The sequence below is a fragment of the Delphinus delphis genome, chromosome 4 (genome assembly GCF_949987515.2).
Source record: "Delphinus delphis chromosome 4, mDelDel1.2, whole genome shotgun sequence".
Classification (NCBI taxonomy): Eukaryota; Metazoa; Chordata; class Mammalia; order Artiodactyla; family Delphinidae; genus Delphinus; species Delphinus delphis.
The window spans coordinates 8,718,345-8,744,924 of record NC_082686.1 but is presented as its reverse complement, the minus strand read 5'-3'; positions in this window follow the sequence as shown (position 1 = coordinate 8,744,924).

The window sequence follows — 26,580 nt, the reverse complement described above, 5'->3', positions numbered from 1 at the left end:
CCCTCCCCTCCCCCATCAGGAAAATTCCAACATCACTTGCTTCGGGAGAGCAAGCCTCACACAAGTTTCCAGACCTTTTCCGTATCGTAAGGGAAATAAAGACGCATAAACTCCTTGTTTCTGTCCTTTGCTCAACTGACCGCCCTGTGACAGCCAGGGAGCCCCTTCTTACATCACAGCCTACTTCTTGGGGCACCCCGGGGACTGTGAGCTCCCTGGGGCCAGCCTGAACCAGATTCCATTCTAAATGACCCGAGGCTGGGAGAGAGAAAAGCCCCCCCCCCCACCCCGCCCCGCTGAGTTGGATGCACACAGGAGGCGCCTGGGATGGCCAAGCCCCTGGCACCCGAACTCACCCCTCCTGGGCGGCTTCACCCCGGCTCATGGCCGTTCATGGGTCTGCAGCTGGGTACAGTGGCGCCCCGTCCCCTCCTCTTCCCTTCTCGGAAGCGGTCGTGAGCTCCGGGGCAGTCCCGGGGCGCTGGGGCCTCAACGGCCCGCAGGTGGCCCTGCACGCGTGCTGCGCGGGATGAATAATTGACTAATTGAGGCGGCGGAGTGGAATTACCGCTGCGGTTGGGTCCCGCGCAGGCCACCCCTGTCCTGCGGCTGCCGGGGCCGTCAACCTGGAGAACACTGCTCTCTTCCGAAGACGCCCTTGACCGCTCGGCAAAGTGCACTGTCTTCTGGCTGGGAACACATTTGCATACTGCATTTCAGGTTCACAGGTGTGCGCATAACAGAGAGGATTAATGAGCACAACCTGGCGGGAGGGGTGTGAAAACGCCGCCCCCCCACCCCAAGGGAGGGCCGAGGGACCCATCTGCTGGGGCTGGAGTTGCCCTCTGGGGTGGAGGGAGCCCCAGCTTCCAAACTGAGGCGCTCAGAGAGCAGCTGGCTGCTCCTCTATTCTCTGCCCTTTTTCATTCGTTTAAAAAAGGTTTTTTAGGTGTGGACCATTTTCAAAGTCTTTATTGAATATGTTACAATATTGCTTCTGTTTTATGTTTTGGGTTTTTGGCCCTGAGCCATCAGGGATCTTAGCTCCCCTACCAGGGGTAGAACCCTCACCCCCTGCATTGGAAGGGGAAGTCTCAACCACTGGACTGCCAGGGAAGTACCTTTCATTCATTTTTTTCCCCAACAGGTATTCATTGAGCATCTACTATATGCCAGGGTTGTGTTGGGAGTGGGGGAGGATACAGCTGAGAACAAAACAAGTCCCTGCTTTCATGGAGCTTGCATGTGGTGGGGAGGGGAGACAGACAATAAAGAAATAACATAGTGGGGGGGGGGGGATGATAAGAGCAATTACCCAGAAAGGGCAAGGAGAGTGATGGGAAGTTATTCAAGATGCTGATACTCCTCTCAAGCTCTTCTTGGATTCTCACTGTCATTTAATAACTATGTTATTATTTGCTGATCCTACTTATCAAGCATGATGATAAGTGCTTTTATATATATATATATTTCCACTCCTTTCCAAATATGTGATGAGGCCAAAAATAACCTAATATGCATTAAAGCGCTTTGAAAAGTAAAGGAACACCCCCATTACACGGTGTGACTCCTTGTTCTTGCCTAAATTTCTAGTTGATTCCTAATGAGGGCCAGAAAATGCATGATAATTGGGACCGTTTACTAGGTGAGGAAACGAAATCACCCAAGGGTCCCCAACCTGCCAGCAGACAGGTGGCCTGTGTCACCAGTCCCGCCTGCTATGCTGAGCTGCACCTGCTCTGGCTGTGATCTAGTGGCCAGGGGACCCAGTGGGTGACACTCGAGAAGACAGTGGTCACACCAGCTCCTGACTCCTGCCAACCAGGTTTCCATTACAGGTGTGCTGCCTACCAGCCGGGTGGGCAGTGGGTGCCCTCCAGGAACCAGTGGGAGACGGGCAGGATCCCACTATGCCCTGGTCGGGTCTTGCAGTGGGTCCCTCTCTGCTTCCATCCATGTCTGTTCATGAGACGGGCAGCGCTAGGGACAATGGCCTTTTCTCGGAGTCAGGGGAGCCCGGGAATCAAGCCCCTTAGTGCAGAGCCAGGGATCACCCAAGACCCCCGAGCACCTCGACCCCATCCACAGGGCAGGTAAGGCTGGATTCTGGGCGTCCTAGAAATCTTAGCGCCCCCGACATGAGAACAAAGTTCTCCCAGGACCCCGGAAGTCATCCCTGCCCCACCACCTGACCGTTTCCACAGGAGGATTAAGAGGGGTTGGAGTTGGGATTTGGAAAGAGCAGCACATTTGAAGCTTGGGAGCATTTGGACTTTGCTGTGTGTAACCACAGGCAGCCATTCCCTCCCCCTGGAGTGCACCCTCAGACGCCCAATAAGCCGAAACAAAATTTCTCCGTGTTTTACCCAAATATGCCGTGGACTTTGGAATGAACTCTTACTCCTTCCTGCTGACCCGACTGCAAATTAGCTTTTGATGGGGTTGGACAGTCTGGGGAGATGGGCAGTGATCATGCTGAAATATGATGACAGGGGCACGACTGTAAGGACATGCTGGAAGTAAGACATGTGCATGGAGCCGGCCATGTGAAAACAGTTAGGACAATAAATTTACTAATTGCCAAAAGTAACTTAATAACAAAACCACAATGCTCTCCGCTATTAATCCTGGCTACCGAGAGTTGCATTTTGCTTGCTGGCGGGATTGTAAATATCAGGCCAGTGAGCAGTGTTTGCAGATATCAGGCGAAGAAGCTCGCTTGGCTTTTGGTAATTGAAAAGTAAATGACTTTCCGACCTGAAACCAATTCAGGGGGCCCTCGGGGTTTGAGGTATTTCTTAAACCTATACAGAGAGAGAGAGGAAGGAGGTGGGGCCCTCTAGCCTGCTCTGACTCTTCCTATTCAGTTTCTTTTACACTTTCTCCGTTTAAACTAGAGTGATGGGAGCTGCTTAGGTTTGGGAGACTTGGGAATTGATTTTTAACAAGCGGAGATTCAAAGGCCACATTTTAAGAGGCTTTTGGAGTCAAGTTTGAATGTGGAGGTATGAGGTAACAAGTAGATTCAGGGATCCCTTCTTGAGTTGGGTAAAGAGTCTTTGGTCTCTGGGTGCCCAAGTCTTTTGGGTGCTGCTTGTGACCGATGATTCCTCATCAGACATTAGGTGTTGTGCCCTGGTATCAGGAGTAAATGCAGTATGTTTGGAGAAGAACCTTTATCCCCACAGAAGATCAAAGACAACCATCAAATATATCCCCTTCAATAACTCACCAAAACACAAAGGACTGCAAGTTCCCTAAGTGGATGGTCTCTTTGAGCCTACATTTCTCTTAAAGTTGCCCAGGTCTTCAAGGATTTTGGATCATTCAAGCTTCATTTTTGTTCTCTCTGAAATATTCAGAAAAGAGAGGCCAAAGTAATTCTTTTTTTACATTCTTTGGTACGCGGGCCTCTCACTCTTGTGGCCTCTCCCGTTGCGGAGCACAGGCTCTGGACGCGCAGGCTCAGCGGTCATGGCTCACAGGCCCAGCCGCTCCGCGGCATGTGGGATCTTCCCGGACCGGGGCACGAACCCGCGTCCCCTGCATCAGCAGGCAGACTCTCAACCACTGCGCCACAAGGGAAGCCCAGTAATTCTTTTTTAAATGTGTTTGTATCTACCTCCACTCTGACCATATCTCAAGGGGAAGCTGCAATTACAAAAGTTGGGAGGTCTGTTGGTACTTTATTGTGATGTTTTTAGCATTGCAATGAGTAGGTTAACTATTTTTTCCAATTAAAATGATAATAGCCTGAAATTTCAGAGTTTTAAAGACCAAGTATGCTTTTGCTGGACCATCCCCAAAGATGTCTGGATAGCTGATGGGAGGCTGAGTGGAGGAGGGGTGAGTGGGGGCACCTTGAACTCTTCTTACAGTCCCACCTCACTGAGGATGGTCAATTTTTCCAAGAGTCCTTAAGCCCTGCCTCCAGCTGCGAGAGGGAGGGCCAGTGGGGCCGGCCTAAACGGGATCCCCTGAACAGCTGCCTTCCAGGAAAGTTAGAGGTTATAACCTTGGACCTACTAAAAGTTTGGAGAAAAATAGTGTTTCTGAGGCCGTCCAACCTCTAGCTCCTCTGAAGTGTGTTCTTGGTTTAATTCAGATCTTCAGAGACCTGCAGAGGGGAGTGCATTGTTTTAATTCCTTGTAGAATTACTTTTACTAAACCCCACATTAGTCTTATCTCATTGGCCCACTTCTAAAGAAGTAAGAAAACAAATTCTCAGGTCCCATCCTGTGGTCTGATGGAGCATTTCCAGGGGGCTCGAGAAAAGCTGGGTCTCTGCTGATTCTTTGAGTCAGTGGCATTGTCCTGTCACATTTCCTTCGGGTTTCATTGTTAGGAAGAGCTGTGCTTATTCTGAGCAACCGGTTTATTTTTTATCACTAGACTCTGGTGCTTCTAACTGATCATGTTATATCTTTGGGTCAACTGCAAGAATTCCAGATTCAAATGGATAAGATGTTACTTAGCACATGTACTTTATGTTCATATTCTCATTTCTGCCTTTGTTTCCCGTCTGTCACACTTTCCTTAAAACATGCACTTACCTTTTTTATTATGAAAAATTTCAAACATACACAAGAAGAGCCAGTGTACTGTAATGAACCCTCATATAGCCATCACCAGGCTTCAATAATTTTCAACTTAGAGTCAATCTTTAATATTTGTTTTTACTCTTATTGGAGTTTTGGATCTTTGTAAGTCCCTCAAATCCTTTTTCTAATGAGACGGAAAGTACGTTCTGAATCACCACAGTAAGTCAGTTGGTCTCGCGTGGAGGTGATTTTGCGCCTCCCCTTCCACTTCCGGTCCCCCTTCGAGGACATTGGAAATATCAGGACATTTTTGGTTGTCACAGCTGGGCGGAGAGCAGTGTTGCATTGACCTCTAGCATGTAAAGGTGGGGACGATCAGGACGGCCCCCTCGGCACAGTGATCCGGCCCCAAACGCCAGTAGTACCAAGGCTGAGAGATTTTGTGCTAAATGAAAAGTATATTTCAAGCTAGAATCATCCTAGGAAGTTGAGTGTGAGTAAAGCAAAAACTGCGTTTTCAAGTTGAGAACTATTTGAAATACCATAGGTTTGATGGTTTATCGCACATTCCTGGTACATATGCTAGAACACCAGCGAGAAACCGGTTCACGGTGGTTGTGTCCGGGGAGGGGAGCTGGGTGGCTGGAGGATGGGGCAGGATAAAGACTTGCTTTTTATTTCACTTTACTAATAGATCTGTAAGGTGTTTTTTTTTTAATTGAAGTATAGTTGATATACAATGTCTCAGGCGTACAACAAAGTGATTCAGTTATATATACGTAATATATTCTTTATATATATATACTATATATATTCTTTTTCAGATTCTTTTCCATTATAGGTTATTACAAGATATTGAATATAGTTCCCTGTGCTATATAGTTGGACCTTGTTGTTCATCTATTTTATTTATAGTAGTGTGTATCTGTTGATCCCAAATTCCCAATTTATCCCTCCCCGCTTCCCCCTTTCCTCTTTGGTGACCGTAAGTTTGTTTTCTATAACATGTGCTTTTCACTATGTATCTGTTCACGTCTTTTATATTTTATAATGTACATGTGTCTTACCTATTTGAAGTAGTACATTTGCATAATATGGACTACATGACCGTTTTCAAAGGATCAGAAAACACAAAATTCTTATTTAAAAAAAAACTTTGAAAACGGTTGTATAAGGAGACTAGAAGGAACCTCCCGAAAGGGCTTTCCAGAGTACCTTGAGCCTGTCAGACACCGAGGGCCGCTCAGCAGAGCCCAGGGCCATTAAGTGAATCAGAAACACGTGGAGGGGCGGCCGTCTGGTCCCCGCATGATGTATCAATTTCGGGAGAGCGAAGTTAAACGAGATGGTCCCCATGCCAAGCCTCTGACACTAATGAGCCCTCAACTCAGGGAGTGGGTCTCCGGGCAGGCGGGGAGGGGTGGGGACGCCCGGTAGCCTTGCCCACCAGCAGTACAGGGAGGGAGTGGCCTCAAGCCCAGAGGCTGAGCCCTGCTCCCGCTGGCTTGTGGCCACATGCCCCAGGGGAGTCACTCTCCCTCGGCCTGATCTTCTGGAGGATATGACTGTGATGAGTTCTAAGCGGTGATGGAAGTGAGGTGAACTCCTGGCTTCTTTCAAAGAGAGCAGGTCTCCAGCAGTTCCAGCAAAGAGCTGTACTCTGGATGGGTTTGCAGACCCTCCCACCTCTCCATTCTCCTCTTCCTCCAGGCTCCCCTGCCCTCTCAGCTCCGGCTCCCAGGGCTTTGTGTGAGTCCCTCGTATTCACCAAGCTCCCCTCTACCACAGGGCCTTTGCACATGCTGTTCCTTCTACCAGGCACACTATTCCTTCCCCTCTCTCCTGGTTAATGTCTACTCATGCTTCAAGGGGTGGAAGCACCCCTTGACTCCTGTCGTAGGTCAGATCCCCTTCTTATAGGATGTCCAGTCTGGGACCTCTCTCTCCCAGCCCTTGGAGAGATACGTCTTCAGACTGTGTAATTATGTGACAAATGTCTGTCTCCTCTCTGGTCTCTGACCTCCGTGGAGGCAGAGTCTGAGTCTAGACCCTGGCACAGCACCTGGTACATACTTGGGACTCAAGTACCTGTTGACCAAGTGACCCAATGAGTAATAGGAATGACGTTGTCCCAGGTATGTGACCGCCAAGAACTTGTCAAGCCTTTCCTGGAAGAGCAGGAGAGCTGGGAGGAATTCAGGGGCCTCCAAGCTGCGGGAGAAGGGGTCCCTCACATCCTGGAATCGTCTGTGTCTTCGCCAGGGGTGAGGGCCTGGGTGTGGCCAGGTCAGCTCTCTGAATTGTTACCTCGAACACAACTCAGCATCTTCTGTTTCTCTTCCTTCCCACCTGCTGTCGATGGTGCTCACATGATGAATTAGTGACCCTCTGAGGTTGGTCAGTAGATGTGGGAGCCCAGTACTGGAAGAGCTAAGAGATTCTCCAGGATGACCTGGGGAAAATGAGGAACCCCCTTTCAGTTGACCTTGGAGAGGAGTGAGAGAGTCTCACCTTCCCGGCTACGGTGACCCCAGACTGTGTTGGATGCCCGTCTCTGGGCTCCCATGAGGTCCTGGGCATATTCCAGTTGCTTAGCGATGGTGATGGTCACCTTGCTTATGTCTGGTGCCCAACGAGGCGTGAGCCCTCGAGAGCCAGACTGCAGGGTTTTTTCCTCCTTCCTTTTAATTCCCAAACCATGTGCAATGCCTCCGTGATCAAGGTACTGAGTAAATGGGCTTCCCACTTTATCACGTGTCATCATGTCTAGAGGGTTAATTTCTGGTGATTTAAAAAAAAAAAAAAAAAAGACTTGTTCATCTTGCCACAGTTTCTGTCAGCACGAGAAGTGGAGACTGAAAGAAAGGGGGTTTGCTTCAAGCAAGACTTTTCTATTCCTTCAGGTGTTCATTAAACACACGCACACACACACGAGAATTCTTGTTGAAGCCAACAGTGGTAGAAGTATAAGAAAATGCCGTAAAGTGAGAAAGATGTATTTGGTGTTGAAAAGTGAATTGATGAGGAGAGGTAATGTGTGGGCTCCTGGGTTAGACGAGCTGCCCAGGAGACGCGGCCGGAGTGAAGACCCACTGACAGGTGTGCGGGCCTCCCCTGGAGACCCCTGCAGATGCCGTGGAGGACATTCCTCCTTCACTCACTTCCTACAGAGACCAGACCTCCTCTAGACCGCTTCCCAGAGGAAGGGCAGGCGGGGTGGGAATCCCTTCTGGGGGTTGCACCATCCACACGCCGAGTGGGGAACACAGAGGCTGCTCTCAGAGACTCCGGTCAACCACGCAGCTGCTTTTAAGTGCGGGCTCTAGGCTCCTGTGGCAGCTAGAGGAAGTCACCTGCGCCAGGTAAGGATGCTGAAGCCAAGGATGAACTCGAGTCAGAGCGCTTCCTCTCCTCCTTCAAGTCATCACTCAAGTGTCACCTTCTCGGGGAACCCTCCGATGGCCAGCTTCGCACAGCTTCCCAAAGCCTCACCACGCACACGGTCCCTCCCCGCCGTATTTAATTGTTCCCCTGAACACAGATGACACCCAAAGTCCCTCCTGAACTGTAAGCTCTAATGAGACCCTCACCTGCGCTGCCCGTGCCTCTGTCCCCAGCATCCAGAATAATGCCTGGCAGGTGTGAACCGGGTATCTATTGAATGGCTGAGAGAATGAATGAAGGCCGCCTTTTGGTATGATGACGATCCTGTATTCTGATTCATTTCAAAATACTGCCTCCCTAAATGCCCCAAAGCACTAGGTGGTCCCACCTATGTTTAAATTTCAGTGAATTAAAAGTGCTTTTCTGGGCTTCCCTGGTGGCGCAGTGGTTAAGAATCTGCCTGCCAATGCAGGGGACACGGTTTTGAGCCCTGGTCTGGGAAGATCCCACATGCCACGGAGCAACTAAGCCCATGCGCCATAACTACTGAGCCCGTGCTCTAGAGCCCGCGAGCCACAACTACTGAGCCCGCGTGCCACAACTACTGAAGCCCATGCACCTAGAGCCTGTGCTCCGCAACAAGAGAAGCCACCACAATGAGAAGCCTGTGCACCACAACCAAGAGTAGCCCCCGCTTGCCACAACTAGAGAAAGCCTGTGCGCAGCAACGAAGACCCAGTGCAACCAAAAATAGACAAATAAATTAAATTTTAAAAAGTAAATAAAAGTACTTTCCTTCTGAGAATATACTGTTTTATAAGTGACCCTGAGATAGCATTCGGCAGACTTGGCCATTGTTACAGCAACGACTACAGCTTAACGCCTGTTACTGGGCCCCGAAAGGTTGAATAAACTCTTCCTCTTCATTGGTGTGGAAGTAGATATTCTATAAACTTCGTTTTCTAGCTAGGCTACACCCAAGCACCTCAGGGCAGCGTTTTGGTAATTACACGTGGAGGGAGAATTTGAGGCACCCTAAAGTAAGTAGTTTGCTGAAAGTCATCCCATCAAGAGAGATCTAGGGGGTGACCAGACCCCTTCTTTGCCGGGGTTTCTCATGTGGTATCTGGGAAGTTGGGTCCATAGCATTTGAGTGTCCAGAGCTCATCCATTGCTGCCCTTTACACACAGCTGGCCCCATTTCCCATCTCATCTCCAAAGGGGGCCCTGGGCCGTCTGCTCTCACTTCCCTCGTCCTTCCCGGCTCCATCCTGCAGGTCTCGGTCCTCACCACTGGCCTTCTCCAGTCCTTGGTGACCCATCTACTCTCTCTCTGCTTCTTCCTTAAGCCAGCAATGGCCCCCGTGCTAAGTGAGATGCACGTGCCCCCGGCCACGCTCCCTATGGAGACCATGGTGGGCTGGGCAGTGAGCTCTGTGATGAGAAAACAGCTCTGAGTTGCTCCCCGAGCATTTCACAGAGTGACACAGCCCTGCTCACACCGAGTCTGGACATTTAGATCAGGACCTGAGGTTAGAATTCTCACCCCAAGTTCCCTCCCGCTTTGTTTTTCCCGGGGAACCTTTTAAAATAACCACTTAGGGTTGAGCCTGAGAAAAGTGGGTGACCTCTGTCTCAACCACCTTAAAAGTCATAGGTGCCTTGCGTCCTGCTCACCCTGACCTGGGAAGGACGATGGCCCTTCCTGTGGCTCATTGCACCTCTCCTTCGTTGGGATCTGTGAGTAATAAATCTTGTAACTTTACTTCCTTTGTGTGAATGTACTGAAATGCACCTTGAATCTAAATGACCCGGAGTTTTCACTTCCCCGAAGTGGGAGCTCGGATGCTGAGAGAGGGACCTGCCAACCCGTGTGGGTGGCTTGTGCATCCTCGGTCAGCATGGTCTGGCCGATCTCCCTTGGGCCTCCCCACTGGGAGGAGGGTGTGGACCCCACGGAGACGTCCCGGCAGATATGCTGTTTACCCTGAGACGGGCTTTATACCCTGGGCCTCCTCGCGTGAGCTGACCCGTAGAACTCTGTCTGCAGCCCGCCATTGCACTTAGCACTCTTTCTAAGCGTCCGGCTTTCTCATCTGATTTCTCCCTTCAGCCCACAGACTGGCTCCCAGCTTTGGGCAGGGTGCCTGACACAGAGTAGAGCACTGCAAATAGCTTCTGGACTGTAGCCACACGTTCCAGGGAGGACATGGGTCATAGCCATCAGGGAAGCTATTGATACTTTTCTGATTTGGGTCTGAGACACAACCTAGGTGCGGGGTGGGGGGGGGGGGTGGGTACCTCTGAACTAGCTCTGTCATAACGGCCCCTCCTGGAGACCCCAGATGTGCCAGGCTCGATCCCTCACGGGACCACACCCCAGGGGGACAAATTTTTACGTGAAAAGAGAAAATTCCCCCTTGCTGTTGGAGAACGCTGAAACCGACAGCAGCGCCGTTCAACCAGTTCTGTCCTGTTGGCCCAGATGAGAGTTCGGCCTGACCCTGTCAGTCCTGCCTTCTCGGCCGCAGACAACCATCCTTCTGTTTTCATCATTTTTAAAGGACTGTTGGGGGTGGGAGATGGGGGAGTAGGGAAGGAGGTTGTCTCGTGTGAGATTTCTACAGTTTGCTAACAGTAAAAAATGGGAGAAGTGATAAAGTTACTACATTCATCAGTCATCCACTCCGAAACATTTGCAACCGATTACGTTCCTCTGAGCTGGCACTGAGTCATGAGGTATCCTGGGAAGCAGCCTGCTGGCACGAACCAAATGCAGGAAAAGGAGAAGGTACCTCGGAAAGACACTCAGAAAAAACATTCCCCCAAGTAATAAAAAAGATCTGGAGACTGGTAGTTGCTCTTCTCAGCAGCAAAGCATCCAGCATTGCTTTACAAAATAATAATAATAAAAATAAAATTGAAATGGTCTTGGCAGCTGTAAAGATGCCTGTGCTTTTGCTGCCTCAGATGGACTTTCTGAACCCCTGTCATCGTTAACAGATGTCCCATGGGGAAAAGGGAGCCGATAGTTGTGCCGACCAGGTGGACTTGTGGGCATGTGGGGCTCTGGGTTACGCTCATGGCCAAGCCCAGCTGACCTGCTGCAGAATTCATTCCCCTACAAGGGTCACTAATGACATCTGCTGGAAGTCAATGCCCCAGATGCTCTCGCTCTGGCCTTTTAGAAATGGCCATGATCGAACTGGATGAAGACTCATGCCTGAGCCAAAAAAAATCAACCCTACTTTGGTCAAATTAGTTTTTTATTGACTTAGGACGTAAACTCAATTCGAATCCCTATCACAGAATGAGACAAAACCAAAGCACCTTACTGAACCGGAAAGGACCTGTGCATTTCCTGACACGCCTGTGTTGGGATGTCCGGCATCCTCAGAACAGTCTCTTCTTTGCAGCCTTGGTCTCCCCGCTGGAAGGAAGCCTCGTTCCCCCCGCCTCCCCGCTCTGAGCGGGACCGCGTCCTGCTGTGGAGGTTCTGACTGATTCTGGGACTGATGCTGTTTTTTGGGTGTGTCCTTGTACCTGCCTGGGCTTTGGGGTGCAGAGACCTCCCCATCCCGTCCCTAAGCAGAATAACTCAGCTGTCCTGCTGCCCCAGGGCTGGCTGAGATGAGACACGCCAAGCCCCGGGCCAGGCCCTGTAGCACAGTGGTTAGCACAACGGGAGCTACTCCAGCACCGGCTGGACGCGCACCCTCTCTGCTGCGCTGAGACCGAGGCATTGCATCATCACAAGGTTGCTGCGACAGAGGACCCCGTCGGCGGGAGGACCCCCTTCCAGCTGACCTGGGGGGAATGGCAGTGCCTGCTGTGGTCTTCCTTCTTCCTTCTATGGCCTCCTGCTTTCCTGAACTAAAAGGACCAGGGGCGAGAGGAAGGCGAGGGTGAAAACGCCAATGGGGGCGGGTTTCCACCCAGTGGAGGCTGGCAGCCCCTGCGAGACAGCGGCCCCTCCAGTGGGACAGATGCCCAGGGGTCTCCGGCCCAGCTGCTGCTCCTGGGCACATGCAGGATGCAACTTCCAGCACTTTTCTGCTTGGTGCCCCCTCTTGGGCCAATACTTGGGGAACCCTGACAGCCCAGCCCAGCACCCCAGAGCCTCTTCTCCCCACTTCCTGCCCCACCTTCCCCAGCGCCCTGGTGATGTGTCTTTTTTTTTTTTTTTTAATAAATTTATTTATTTATTTTTGGCAGCATTGGGTCTTCATTGCTGCGCACGGGCTTTCTCTAGTTGTGGCAAGCTGGGGCTACTCTTCATTGTGGTGCGCGGGCTTCTCATTGCGGTGGCTTCTCTTGTTGCTGAGCACGGGCTCTAGGCACGTGGGCTTCAGTAGTTGTGGCTCATGGGTTCAGTAGTTGTGACACGTGGGCTCAGTAGTTGTGGCGCACGGGCTTAGTTGCTCTGTAGCATGTGGGATCTTCCCGGACCAGGGCTTGAACCTGTGTCTCCTACATTGGCAGGCGGATTCTTAACCACTGTGCTACCAGGGAAGCCCCCTGGTGATGTTTTAGGAAGGACCAGGCTTGGGACACCTGTGAGTGGGGACACCCGTGAGTGGGGACACCCCTACACTTGTGGTCAGTCAACCTCCCCCCACCATGGGCAGGATACTGGTCTCACTGGTCAGCCCGTGGAGGGACACTGCTACAGCCAATAGCACCTGGAGGAAGGTATTCTCACTCCCCTCCTGGTTAAGGCTATTGTGTCCACAGGACTGAGGAAACATGGCCAGACACACCTTTGCATGCAAAGCCTTCACAGGTGCGAAGCCAAGACCAGCTGTCACGCCATCTCCTGCAGTACCGACAATCCTCTCTTCCAGGAACATGGCTTCTGGGGCAGGCCTGGTCCCTGCACCCCTGCCACACAGACCCTGCCTCCAAACGTGGACGTGTGCGCATAGAACTGCAGGCCAGGGTTAGAGGTGCCCCTGGGGGCAGAGAGGGGAGTGGGCAAAGGGCCAGGGTGATAATGTAAGTGGCTGCATACAGTAGGTGCTTGGTGTGAGCCGGGCCCGCCCTGTTCTGAGTGTTCTACTCACTTATTCCTGACAACATTCATGGAAGATAGGTGCTATCCTTATGGCCATGTCACAAATGGGGAAAGTGAGGCACAGAGAAGTTAAGAAACTTGCCCAAAGTCACACAGCTGAGACCTGAAATGAGAACCGGTATTCCTGGGTTTTACCCACTACATTCCAGTATTTCCAGCAGGACAGGCCTACGATGTCAGACCTCCCCAACCACAGTTTAAGTTCCTGGAGGACAGGGGAGCCATATTTTTCCTGCACAGGATGTACTATCATCGAGGAAGCACTTCATAAATCCTGATTATGTTCTGCCCCTACCTCCTCAGGATTGAGGGGCCTGAGGCAGCCTGGGAAGGATATGCAAAATCTGACGTGTCCCCCGTAACCTTCTCTGAAGCCTCCCCCAAATCACAGACACAAATGCCTTTTGCCCAACTCCTCGATGTTTATACAATTGTTTCCTCATTTGCTGGGCATCCCAGCTCACCGTGGGCCCCTTGAGAGCAAATGTCAGCCTCTCTTATATCCCCCTGGGGTCCACTGGGCCAGCCAGAGGCCAGGCAGGCCATGAGCCGTCGACGATGTTTGTCAAATGAATGAATGAACCCCTCTAGCTCTGCCCAACTCTGAGGTTCTAACAGGGCTGCTTTTCTTGAATGCCCATAACAACTCTGCCTAATGGAGAGAGGGCTGCTTTCCTAGTATTTGGAATATATTAGGAGGGGTTTCAAATAAATTGCCAAGATACATCAGGCTAAAACCGCCGTGGCTTTGCCAGAAATCACCGGAGAATACGAGCCAGAGGAGGGGGCTGCAGGTGACGACCCTCACACACACTGCTGAGCGCAGGACCCCGTCGAAGAGAGAAGGATTTGGCTCGCTGCGCCCTGCCCAGGGGTGCACTCTTAGGCTTCAGAACAGAACTTATCAACGATTCAGCCTCATTAAGTTGTAAGAAAACAGGCAACGTGTTCCAAGGTGGTAAGTTTTCTCCAACGTTCAAATGTTTCCAGTGTTTTGTAAAACTGGAGAGGGGCAGGAGCCCACTGGGGTTTGCTGGGGTGATGGATATATGTGGAGTTTGTGAGGAAGTTTTCCTGCCATCTTCAAAGCCCACTCATTACTGCTCCACGGGCTCCAGTCAGTTTCTCTTAGTCCCGAGCAAAGGCTGTGCAGTTATAGCTGCTGTGAGTGACAATCTCCAAAGATCTCTAGGGCCCACCTGGCATTTTCAGCCTTAACAGAAGCTTCCAAGACTGCAGATGTGGACACACACAACCAGGCTTCGCTTGCTTTTTTGTAGGTCGGTGTGTGTGTGTGTGTGTGTGTGCATGCATGCGCGCATACACACACTCACAGGTCACTTTGCGTCGCAAATCCGATGTTGGCGGCCCTGCCCTAGGATAAGGAATTGGAAGAAGTGTCGCTTTGATCATGTCCCATGCCTCATCTCCAGTGTTATCCCCAGAGGAGTTACTCTGCAAACAGCCTCAAATCGCAGTGTTCCTCCCGGGGCACTTTGCAGGGGTCCGAGCTGTCTGGTCAATGGTGAGGAATTTCATTAGTTCACTTCCTGATGCTGAGGGAGGCTGCCTTGTTTATCAGCTGACAGATGAGGGCGGCAGTCGCAGCTCACCTCCGGGGACCTTTCGTCTTCCACTTTGCAGTTCTCAGAGCAAAGGGACTTGGTGTTTGCTGCTCTGGAGTCCTCAATGGATAAGGTGTGTTCTCCAGTAGTTTTTAGTTAAAACAGCCTACATTCCAGGTAGGAAAATCTTCCCTTTGGATCAGACTCACCTCCTAGGTCATCGGAGGCAAAGTCTACACAGCAGCAGAGAAGCAGCGAGGGTGCTGCCCGCGGCGGCTGTGGACCCTGCAGTCTACCCAATCCGATCCCTTTGCTTGAGGTCTCACAGTCATCAGACTATGGGGTGATCAGAAGCCCGAAGCTTTTGAGTCCAACAGCCTGGGTTGGAAGTTAAGCTCTGCCCCTCCTGGGTGTGTGATCTTTGGCAAATTCCCCACTTCAGCTCTCTGTGGGCTCCTCCCTCCGTGGAGAGAGATGTTGGCCCAGCTGATGGCTGTTAGCATGAAACCAGATGACCAATAGAAAAGCACTTAGAATCGCATCACATGAATAAGAGGTACCAGTTACTAAGAATTCTCTTTATCCACAGCTGTCCTCCTGAAAAAAAAGTCGCAGTAAATGAAATTGCATTCCCATTAGCTTATGCAGATTTTCACCAAATATCTTGTTTCCAGTTGAGTTTCAGTGGAAGAGGCTCTTCCTCTGTGTTTATGTGCAATCTTTCCCTCACCTCTGGGAGAATTAAGTTAATCATCCCCAACACACCACTTGTACGTGTTTGCGTAGGTCACACTTTAAGGGAACCTGAGGTCAGTAGATCTATCTGAAAAGTGAAGCATCCTCAAAATTCAAGAATATTCCTCTGGAACAGACAGGTCTGATAAAGTGTGGATTTTCCTTCATGGGCTCTATGTGCAGACATTTGTCTTTAAAATGATCCCAATGACAAGGCCGAGATCATGACCATGGTGTCCTGGAATGTAAGCTTCCTGAACCCAGAACTTGGTCTTTTTTAAAGCTTTTTTTAAAAAAGCTTATAAATTAATTTATTTAATTTTATTTATTTTTGGCTGCATTGGGTCTTTGTTGCTGTGTGCGTGCTTTCTCTAGTTGCGGCGAGCGGGGGCTACTCTTCTTTGCCGTGCGTGGGCTTCTCATTGCGGTGGCTTCTCTTGTTGCAGAGCACAGGCTCTAGGCGCACGGTCTTCAGTAGTTGTGGCACGCGGGCTCAGTAGTTGTGGCTCAGGAGCTCAGTAGTTGTGGCACACGAGCTTAGTTGCTCCGCGGCATGTGGGATCTTCCCAGACCAGGGCTCAAACCCATGTCCCCTGCATTGGCAGGCGGATTCTTAACCACTGCGCCTCCAGGGAAGCCCCAGAACTTGGTCTTGATATTGATCTTTGCTGGGACACCAGACTCATGTGCTCGAACCTTCTCCTCCAGTTGGGCCAGCTCTCACGTCTTCAAAGTCAAACTTTGCAGCCTGTCTGTCTCAAAGTCCCCCTAAGTACGTACCCGTTGGGGGGTTCATGCAACCCAGGGAATGCACCTCTTAGCGGGTTCATGCAGTCTGGGGGTGTGGCAGTGGGGTGCTCCCCAGGAGGATAAAGACACCAGGGCCTTCCTCTGAGCCACTCTACAGATATTTTCCCTGAAGGTGTCACATGTCCTGAGGCCAAAAGGGAGCCTCGAGAGATGCAGCGGGGGTAAAAATGGGCAAATATTCATTCTCATTACAATTCACACGTGCAGGAAACTTTGTCACGTTGCTTCTTTATTTTTTTTCCCATACAAACCTGATCTTCTTCTATAAGTCCCTATTCCCTGGACTGAAGGGAAAAACTATATTTTGACTGGTTTCAAACCTAGCCCCATCCATCATCCAGTCCTTCTCTAACTATCTGTGGTAAGGGGACCCTTTTTTGCTTTGTTTTTAATTTCCAACCCATTGTAGATCCTTTCATACAATCCAATAGAAATGGATAACTGGAAAATAAAATTTAAGAAGACATACAAAGTACAAACCGAACTTTTTATGATTGATTTCGGTAAACATGAAATCATCTTGTCAAGTTGCTACAAGAGCTTCTGAACGCCTACCCTCAGTTTCAATGCTTTTATCATCCCATGCTGCCACAAACAGTTTGAGAATCCACCCCAGTCCGCAGGCCCAGTCTCAGTGGCACTAATTTCAACAGTGTCCAAAGATGTAATTTGACCTGTTTGATTTCATCCTCACCCCGTTGCCCCCGCCAAGGTGGTGTCTGGGCAAACGGAGGAAAGGGGGGTGGGGGCTCACGTGCCCTGGGGACACTATGGAAATGACCTGGTACTACTACACAGCTGTGGGTGGTACCAGTTGTCCCCCAGGGGTAGAGCTGGCCAGCTGATGTCCATGGCTGATGAAACCAAAGCCTAGTCCTTCTTTTTTCTTTTTTGCGGTACGCGGCCCTCTCACTGTTGTGGCCTCTCCCGTTGCGGAGCACAGGCTCAGCGGCCATGGCTCACGGGCCCAGCCGCTCCGTGGCATGTGGGATCTTCCTGGACCGGGGCACGAACCCGTGTCCCCGGCATCGGCAGGTGGACTCTCAACCACTGCGCCATCAGGGAAGCCCGGCTAGTCCTTCTTGACCAGTCAGGACCAGGTGGCCAGTCCCACGGCTTGGAAGAGGGCAGGGAACCCTCTGGGATTCTGCCATGGCCTCCGTCTGCCTCTGGGCACCCTACGATGCAGGTCACTTGGCTCCCACCACAGCGCGAGCCTGGTGCCACTAGACTCTGCTAGATGATGCCCTTCCATCCTCCTGGTTCCTCAAGGACCCTCTGTGTTTGTGAGGAACCACCCAGCAGAGGGATGTCCCCCAAGTAAAGAGCATAGCACAAACCCCCCCTCTGCCTTCTGTGTTCCCTTCGACTTAGCAAATGCACTTCCCTCTCTGGGTCTCTGCCAGGAGAGGTGGGTTGGGACCCACACATCTCACCACTACCTCTTCCTTCTGCTGGCAGCCTGCGTCCCACACTCGTCCAGGGCTGGAAGGAGCAGACACCACTCTCTCCTTCCTCCTGAATATAAAAGTCTATGGTTTAGTCTTCCATGCCGGGCTTTTGGTATGCCAGTGGATAAAAGAGAATCAAGGAGATCCTTTCTCTCAAAAATGCCTGACTTTCAAGTTTACGGTTTTGCTGCAAAATCCTGTTTTGAATGGCAGAAGCTGAATATTATTTTTTCATTTTCTTTGCAATCCTTCCATGATACTCTCAAATCTCTTGATAAATGAAAATGCAGTGGAAAATGACATTGTGATTACTGTCATCATCTTGTATGAGAGGTGACATACCATCTAGCTAATGTATTCATAAGGACCACTTCTCTGATTAATCTACCCCCATCCATTTTCCTGTAGGGAAACAAAGTCTGTAGTAGGACTAGGATGGATAATATTTGATGCTGGTGGGGATGTACATCTGAGACAATGGCCTGCATCTTGGGGCCTTTTTAGCCGACATGAGTCACCAGGAGGACACAAGGACAGGAATAGCTATAGCAAGGAGGTGGGACCCCAGGGGAAATGGGAAAAGCACAAAGATAAACTTCACCCACTTCATAATTATCCTCTGGTTCATCCTTCAGCTAAATTCTAAACTTATTCCCACTTCCCGGTTCTAAAAACATAAAACGTCTTCTGAAGCATTCCTGCGGAAAAGGGCCCATTTTCCTCCCTATCGTAAACCCCACCAATTCTCCATAGTGGACAGCTTCCAACCCACGTGTCACCTTGTGTTTATAATTTATTCATCAGTTTTGCTTAAAAAAAATAATTTTCAATAACCTCTAAAGAAATGCTTTCTCTCTTATCTCTAAAATATTCAAATGATCACCGCCCATTCTTTTTGCATGAACAAATTACACCTGGCTTTTTTCCTGCCTGGTGAGTAAACAGGGATCATGTAGGAGGGAGACTTAGCTTGCTCTCCCCACGATGTCTATCTGTCAAGCAGTGTAGTTTTGCGGTGAGCCCACTGGCCCGGGAATGCTAATAACCCTGGCTTCATGGGTAATTTGGGGTAAGCTATTCGTCCTGTTCTTCATTTAGCTCCTCTGCAAAATGGGACAAATAATAACACAGCATGATTTAGAAGCCATAACAAGATGATGAGAATGAAAGTGGTCACCTTCATCTAACCATGAACTTGGGGGCTGCACAAATGCAGAATGAAATGTTATCATTCTTCAGGGGAGTTGGATTTCATGAAGAGCCCTGTGTTTTACTCACTTTAAAAAAAGAAAAAGAAAAAAGAAGTAAAGAAAAAAATAAACGATTGCAGCCTGGGATACATGGGTTACATTCCCTATCGCTTGTTAGAGGGAAAAAAGTGCCATGCTGCTTTGAAAAGTTCATCACAGGGCACGTTTGGTTTCATCAGGCCCGGCTGCAGGTACAATAGGAAAAATATTGTGTATCTCCAGGCATAATTTGGATTTTAATTTTTTAATTAATTTTTAAAATTTATTTTTAAACTGAAGTTGATTTACAATGTTTCAGGTGTACAGCAAAGTTTATATATATATTTTTTCAGATTCTTTTCCATTATAGGTTATTATAAGATATTGAATATAGTTCCCTGTGGCATAGAGTAGGTCCCTGTTGTTTATCTACTTACTAAATAGTAGTGTATATCTGTTAATCCCAAATTCCTAATTTATCCCTCCCCCCACCTTTCCCCTTTGGTAACCGTAAGTTTGTTTTCTATGTCTGTGTGGATTTTAAATTCTAAATCACCACATAAAATATATGGTCTCATTTAGGCTCCCCAACCAGACATCTTGGCCTGGTTTCCTTGCTCTAGAGCCCTCTCCTAATAACCAAACAGAAAAAAAAGCAGGGATTTTTTTCAAAGTTGCAAGTCAATGTGCTGTAAACATGGGTCTGAGGTTAGAATATTGAATTCCATGAATATCAACAATCTGTCTTACCCCATTAATCAGAGGTTTACAATGTCTACAGTCTCAGGAGCCATGGGGCCGTCACTGATCATTCTCTGTCAAAGAGAAATCTAATCATCTAGACATGTGCTTGAAGAGGAATTTTTCTCCTTGTTGATTTTATGTAGGAAATGATTATTAGAAAATGCTGGCTCACAGGGTGGCTTGGGGGTTTGGGGAGGAGGCCTCACCATGGGTGACAGGGCTCTGCAAACCCAAATAGGTTCAGCAATTTGTTGGGCTGGGTCTCCTTGGGGACCTATCCCAGAGCAGGGACACTAATCACCCTGAAATCCACGCCCTCTCCTCGGTGCTAATACACCGCCCTTGAATTATGTAATTGAGAGACAGGCGTTGGCTCAATTCCGATTCCCCAGACTCCAAGGAAATGTTCCCCTTCCCTGGTGAGAGAGCACTTTTTTTTTTTTTTATCTTTTGTCCGGGCCCGCGCGGCCCGTGGAATCTTAGTTCCCTGACCAGGGGATCAAACCCGCGACCCCTACAGTGGAAGCACAGAGTCTTAAGCACTGGACCGCCAGGCAAGTCCTGGGAAAGCACATTTGATGAACTGAAAGCTGTGTTTCTTAAGTCTGACATCCCTCCTCTCCAGCCAGCGCCACCCTGTTTTTGGGGTCCTTGGAAATGCCAAAGACGAAGCAGGTTGGAAACTGCCTCCTTGAGAAGAAAGTCTGACTCCAAAGGAGGAGTCCAGGTCCACCTCCAAGTCCCCCAAGGTCAGCACAGTTCTTTCCTGCATTCATATACGAACCTTGCGTTACACAGTCCGTGTTATGTGTCAAGAAGAATGCCTGATTCTCCAAGTTAGGTATGCTTGCTCTGTGTGGGGCTGTAACACGTGACCAAGGGTGGCAGGTGTCCGAGAACTTCCAGCTGTACCCAAGCCAAGCAGAGCTAGGAACTAAGGACACGATTTAAAGGAGTTTGGATGCAATAATCATTTTGGGAAGGAGAACACTCTGATTTTAATCCTTAAGACTACAGAACTACCAGAAAAATCTATTCCCAGTATCTAGGACAGATGTGGTTTCACCCCGCATTTCCTTGGTCATCACTGAGGAGAGAGGCTGGGTTGTAGTGACTTTGGTTACGTCCCTCCATGAAAAAGATAGACGTAATTCTAGAGTCATTTCCAGGCTGTTTCACTGAAGACTTCGGTGGCATGTGTTGCTATGACAGGCAAGATAATTTCCCACCAAAGATGTCCACGTCTTAACCTCCAGACCCTGTGAACATGTCATGTCACGTGGCAAGCGTTAGTTAAGGTTGCTAACAAGCTGACCTTATAATATAACAAGATTAGTGCGGATTGCCTTGTACACACTGCTATATTTAAAATGGATAACCAACAAGGACCTACTGTACAGCACAGGGAACTCTGTTCAATATTATGTAACAACCTAATTGGGAAAAGATCTGGAAAAAGAAAAGATAGTGTGTATATCTGTTATGTATAACAGTTATGTATAACTGAACCACTTTGCTGTACACCTGAAACTAACACAACATTGTTAATCAACTATACTCCAATATAAAATAAAAAGTTAAAAAAATAGTAAAATAAAATACGCTTTTCCTAATTAAAAAAAAAAAAGATTAGTGTGGACTATCTGGGTGGGCACAATGTAATCACAAGGGTCCTTAAATGTAGAAGACGGAGGCAGATGGTCAGTGTCAGAGGGATGTGATGTGACAGGCTTCACTGTCCATTGCCAGTGTTGGTGATGAAAGAGCCAAGGATGCAGGCGGAAAGAAAGCTAGAGGCTGGAAGAGGCAAAGAAATGGATTCTACCCTATAGCCTCCAGAAAGGAATGCAACCCTGCCAACGCCGGGATTTTAGCCCCACCAGACCCATCTCTGACCTCTAGAACTGTAAAATAATACATTGGTCTTCTTTTAAGGCACTTTCTGGTAATTTATTACAGCAGCAATAGGAAACGAACACAGTTGCCTCAATATTTTCCTCTAACTGAAACAAGTTACAAAAGAGCTTATTTTGCTGTTCTCAGAATCATGGCAAGTCAAGTGGGAACAGAGGTTTAGAGCAGCAGCTGGTGATGCCCAGCATCTGCATAAAAGTGGGCAAGGATGGATCTGAGGTAGCAGGTGGGTAAGCGGTGTGTCTCTCTATCTGCCTCTCCCTGAGGCTTGTGGGGACAGGCACAAGGTCACCAGATTCTCTGCCTTGTTCTTCGGAAAGGTGGCTGTTTGGAACACCAGGGCCATTGGTTCTTCAGAAGCAACCCTGTAATCTTCTTAGAGTGCCATGGTTTCCATTTTTCCCAGTGCCTCTTTCTTTAAAAAAGTCTTTTCCTATGTAACCCTGCTTTGTGGGAAGGCTCCATAAGTTTCAGACCTCCTTCCCTGGTGCTGTGCTGGTCAGCCAGTTCTGGGAGTGGCAAAGCAGCTCTGCTATAGCGTTTGCCAATTTCCATGGTGTAAATGTTTCCACCAGGGCTGATGGCAAGCTCCCAGCTTAAAGTCCCTGAATGCAGAGGAGGGGCGAGATGTTCACAGACCGGACTGGGCAGGCTCCAGCGTACCCCAGAGCATGTCCAAACCACACCCCTCCCCTGCCCAGGGAGCTATGGAAGTGCAGGGGTCCTGAGTTTTCAGAAAGCACAGCACACTTAACAACAGTTTGACCCTTCCTGTAAACAGCACTGTGGACTCTTTCAAAGCAGTTGTTCTTTGTTTCACAGCTAATCCTGTAACTAAATGCCCTCATCTCCCTGCTGCAGCAGCTCAGGACCAAGGGGAATTCTGAAGAGCCAAAGAGCAGAGTCACAAGCGGCCGGGAGCTGATTAAAGACGCTGGTCATGGGCTTCCCTGGTGGCGCAGTGGTGGAGAGTCCGCCTGCCGATGCAGGGGACACGGGTTCGTGCCCTGGTCCAGGAAGATCCCACATGCCGTGGAGCGGCTGGGCCCGTGAGCCATGGCCGCTGAGCCTGCGCATCCAGAGCCTGTGCTCCGCAACGGGAGAGGCCACAACAGTGAGAGGCCCGTGTACCGGAAAAAAAAAAAAAGACCCTGGTCACCATGGTCAATCCCAGTTTCAACTCTGGAGTGGGCTTTCTAGGGTTTTTTTTTCCTTTTTACAGTTATTCTTCAGTCTAGTCTGATTTTATAAGGTATTTGAAAACCACTGAAACCTGAAACCGTCCGTCTCAGGGAAATTATTAGGAGACCTTTGATCAAATTAGTGTGTCTCATTTCATAGCCATCATACCTGAGAGGACTAGTCAGTCTCATTTCTATCACTGACTGTACCAGGTCTATTAGTTAGTAATTTGGTATGAAATACTTAAACCAGTTTGTCAGAGGAATTTTAACACACATACAAGAGATATCATATGTACTTAATAACACGACCATTACTTTCAATCAGGTATACAAGAAAGGGAATAGGAGTACCTACCTCATCAGATTGTTAGAAAGAAGATGCGAGTTAATATTTGTTAAGCACTTAGACTCACGGTGGGTGCTTTAGAAGTGTTTGCTCTTTGTTAAGCAAATAAATATGACTTTAAAAAATTGAGAACTTAGACTTCCTTGGTGGTCCAGTGGTTAAGACTCCGCGCTTCCAATGCAGGGGGCGCGGGTTCAATCCCTGGTCAGGGAGCTAATATCCCACATGCTGCGCAGCGTGGCCAAAATAAATAAATAAATAAATAAAGAGAAATTGAGAACTTAAGAGGTCTTTGACTTGGACCTTAGTTAAATATCCTTCAACACTATAAACACAAATCATGGCATAACCAAGCAATTTCTCCTTTGCAGCTTTTTACCGACGCTTTTTTTTTTTTTTTTCCATTTCATTGAAACTGGACATTCGCAGTGACTCTGCCCTCCGAGTTGGGCTCCTGGGGCCGCATGGTCCCAGCAGCACACACGCATAAGCTCTGGCCGTTACAGTTTATGAGACACCCCGTGCAGCTGCTCTCTGCGTGATTTAGACGGCCTTGGTGCCTTCCCTTCCAAATGTGGGCACCAGCAGGCTGCCACATGCCCAAGCACTTTCTTATTTGCACAACCACGCAGCACAAACTTAAATGAGGTAGCCCCTTCCCTACAGGCTCCGCGTTCCTCTCCAAATTCATTCCAAAGACCAGGTGATGGTCTGGCCTCAGCAGGCCCTGTTCGCTTGGTTCAGGACTATAAATCAGGGCGCTCCCGTTGGAGGGCGCGGAGGCCGGAAGACATCTGTCTGCCAGCGGGGAGAAGGAGGTGCTTGCAGCCACCCGGCTGACTACAAACTCTAAAGCTCCCAGGAGTGGGAAGGTTGGGATGAAAGGAAAGGCGGACATTAAAGATGCTGGAGCTACATTTTCCAGAGCACATCTTCATCCCATTGTGAATTGATCTGCAGCCCTGGATTTCATCAACTGCATAATACCTCAAAGTCAGCCTGGAGAGACAGCCTGACATCTCGCATCCACCAGCAATTAGGAGACCTGATCGGAGAGGCCTGCCCTGCCTGAAGTTGGAACTTGGAGGGCGTGCGCGTCCATACAGACACACGCAGAAAATGTTCTTGCCTAGAAATTGAATCCAGTTCTTTCTTCCTGTGTTTGTTTTGCAATCCACCCTTGGAAGGGAAAGTTGGTGTAGGAAGGCAATAATTCTCCAAGGCACACCGCTTCAATTAAGAGATAGAGAAGCCCGGAGGGGCCCAGGGGTTTCAAGAGGAGCTAGCCGCAGATTAATGGATGTTGAAGAATGCTGCATTCGGAGCCGGCAAACTGCTGATTTATGTCTATTCGCGTATTCCGAAGCGTTTAACTCATGGGCATTCCTTAATCATAGCAGGATCACATGAGCACTCTCATTTGGGGGGACGGAGGTGAGAGGGTCTGTATATTTGTCTGAGCTTTAATAACTTAGCTCTTTATTACAATGCTCTTGGTGAAAGCATTTTTGTTAACTGAGAACAGTTTCCAGCCAGTCCCCTCCGGGTCTCCCTTCTCTAGTTCCACAACCCTGGCTATTCTTTTTTTGGCCTCACCGTGTGGCATGCAGGATCTTCGTTGCCCAACCAGGGACTGAACCTGTGCCCCCTGCAATGGAAGTGCAGTGTCTTAACCACTGGACCACCCGGGAAGTCCCTTCTTGGCTCTTCTTAATATGCAAGCTATTTTCTTCCTCTGAGCCTGAAATTGCCCAGGCCTCATGCACCCCAATCCCAGGTGTATTGTACTCAGGATGGTTTGAGCAAAATCCACTCAGCCATTTCATTTATGGAGGAGGGAAGGAGGGAAATCAGTGCACTCCTTAGGATAAGCCTAAGTCACTCATTTTTGGTTTCCATTCATTTGTTTCACTCAGGGGACGTTTACTTAGCACCTACTATGTGGCAGGTCCATGCTAGGCAGGAGACATTCGGAAAGAAATAAGATTTCCTGCTTTTCACATGAGTTCACAGTCTAGAAGGGGAGGCAAGTGAGAAAACCTGTAATTACGGTAGAGTGAGAGGCCTTGGGTTAAGGCAACTAGGAAATGTTCCTAGGACTAGAGGACCCTGGAGCTCTAATGAGGGGCAATAGAATATCGAATATTGAGGGGCAAGTGGGATTTGGCCAGGTGGAGAGGTGAGCCCACTTGGACCCAAGAGGGAACTCGGCCACTCCAAGGAACCGCAGCCAGGCAGCCTGGGCTGGATGGAGCACGGGGTGGTAGGAACGGGGCTGGTGAGATAGATGAAGGGTCCTCTGTGCGTGTGTGTGACTTGGGATGCGCTGCTCTGAACCTCTGCAAGGAAGACCTCACTGCCCGGCCTTGCAAGCCGAGGTCACACTGTTCTTGGTGCTCCCCCAGCCAATGGCTCGTAAGAAGAAGGCACAAAGTCTCAGACCTTGCCACCCACCGTGGGACTCCTCTAATGGGCGGTCTGTGCTCTGGACCCCCTTTGGGGCTCCCCTAGGGCCCCTGGCATGGGTGGGGCGATTTGAACACAGTGGCCACGCAGATGCTTTTGACTGATGACAACACAAAACTTCAAAATCCCAATACATGAAACTAGGGGCGAGAATTCATCTTTCTACACCCCTTTCCTCTTCTCACAAACATCCCCTCCCTATTATTCCTTTAGGGACACTGAGACTATGTCACTATGATGCTACCGGACAAGCCATTTTATGGGACTGACTGCCATTTGAATCCAGTAACCAATCAACTTACTCAATGAATCAATTTGACTTTTTTTATTGCTGAATTAAGTGATTTCGAATTTACCAGTGCTCTGTTGTCATATAGACCTGAAATTAAAGACTGAAATTATATGAATATGCTAAAGCCATTTACATCAGTAAACTACAAATAACACGGCATTTACAATATAAGGACCATGAAATATTTTATTTCAAAATTTCCGGATATTAAGCCGACTTATTCTAAAAATTGGTAACTAAAGGGAAAGTGTTGGGCCCTACATCAGGGTTATAAAATAGCCCTAATTTTGAGGAAGACTCTTCATTATGAAGTGATGCTAGCTAATAAATATCAAATAAGTGATCAAATTAGAAAACCACCATTTTATAACCTTGAATGAAATAATTGATTCAGTCAAGGATCGTTGATGGATGACAGAAGTATTCAGGGAAGAGTTGATAGGGAAACTAAGAATCCACAGATGACTAATTAGTCGCAAGAGTGAACAGATAACTTTATAATGGAGAGAGAGATCCGTGGGCACCCCCATAACCCAGGAATCGAACTTCACATCACTAAGAGTGGGGTGACCTAGCCTGATGTGATACCCTATGAAGTACACAGCACCGACAGTGAAGGTTTCTTGGCAAAGAATGTTTAACCTGAAATTAACCAGTCCTTAAACTCTAACCGCCAGCGTACAGGAAGTAACAGGGGCTAACGGTCTGCCAGTGAAGACAGCAAATGCGATACAGGCCATGGCGGAATATATTCTTATTTTGTAGAGTGTTTACTAACATGCATAGTAATGTAGTGTCATTACTGTTATTGTAGTAATGTCTGTAATTTCTTTTGAATTACAAA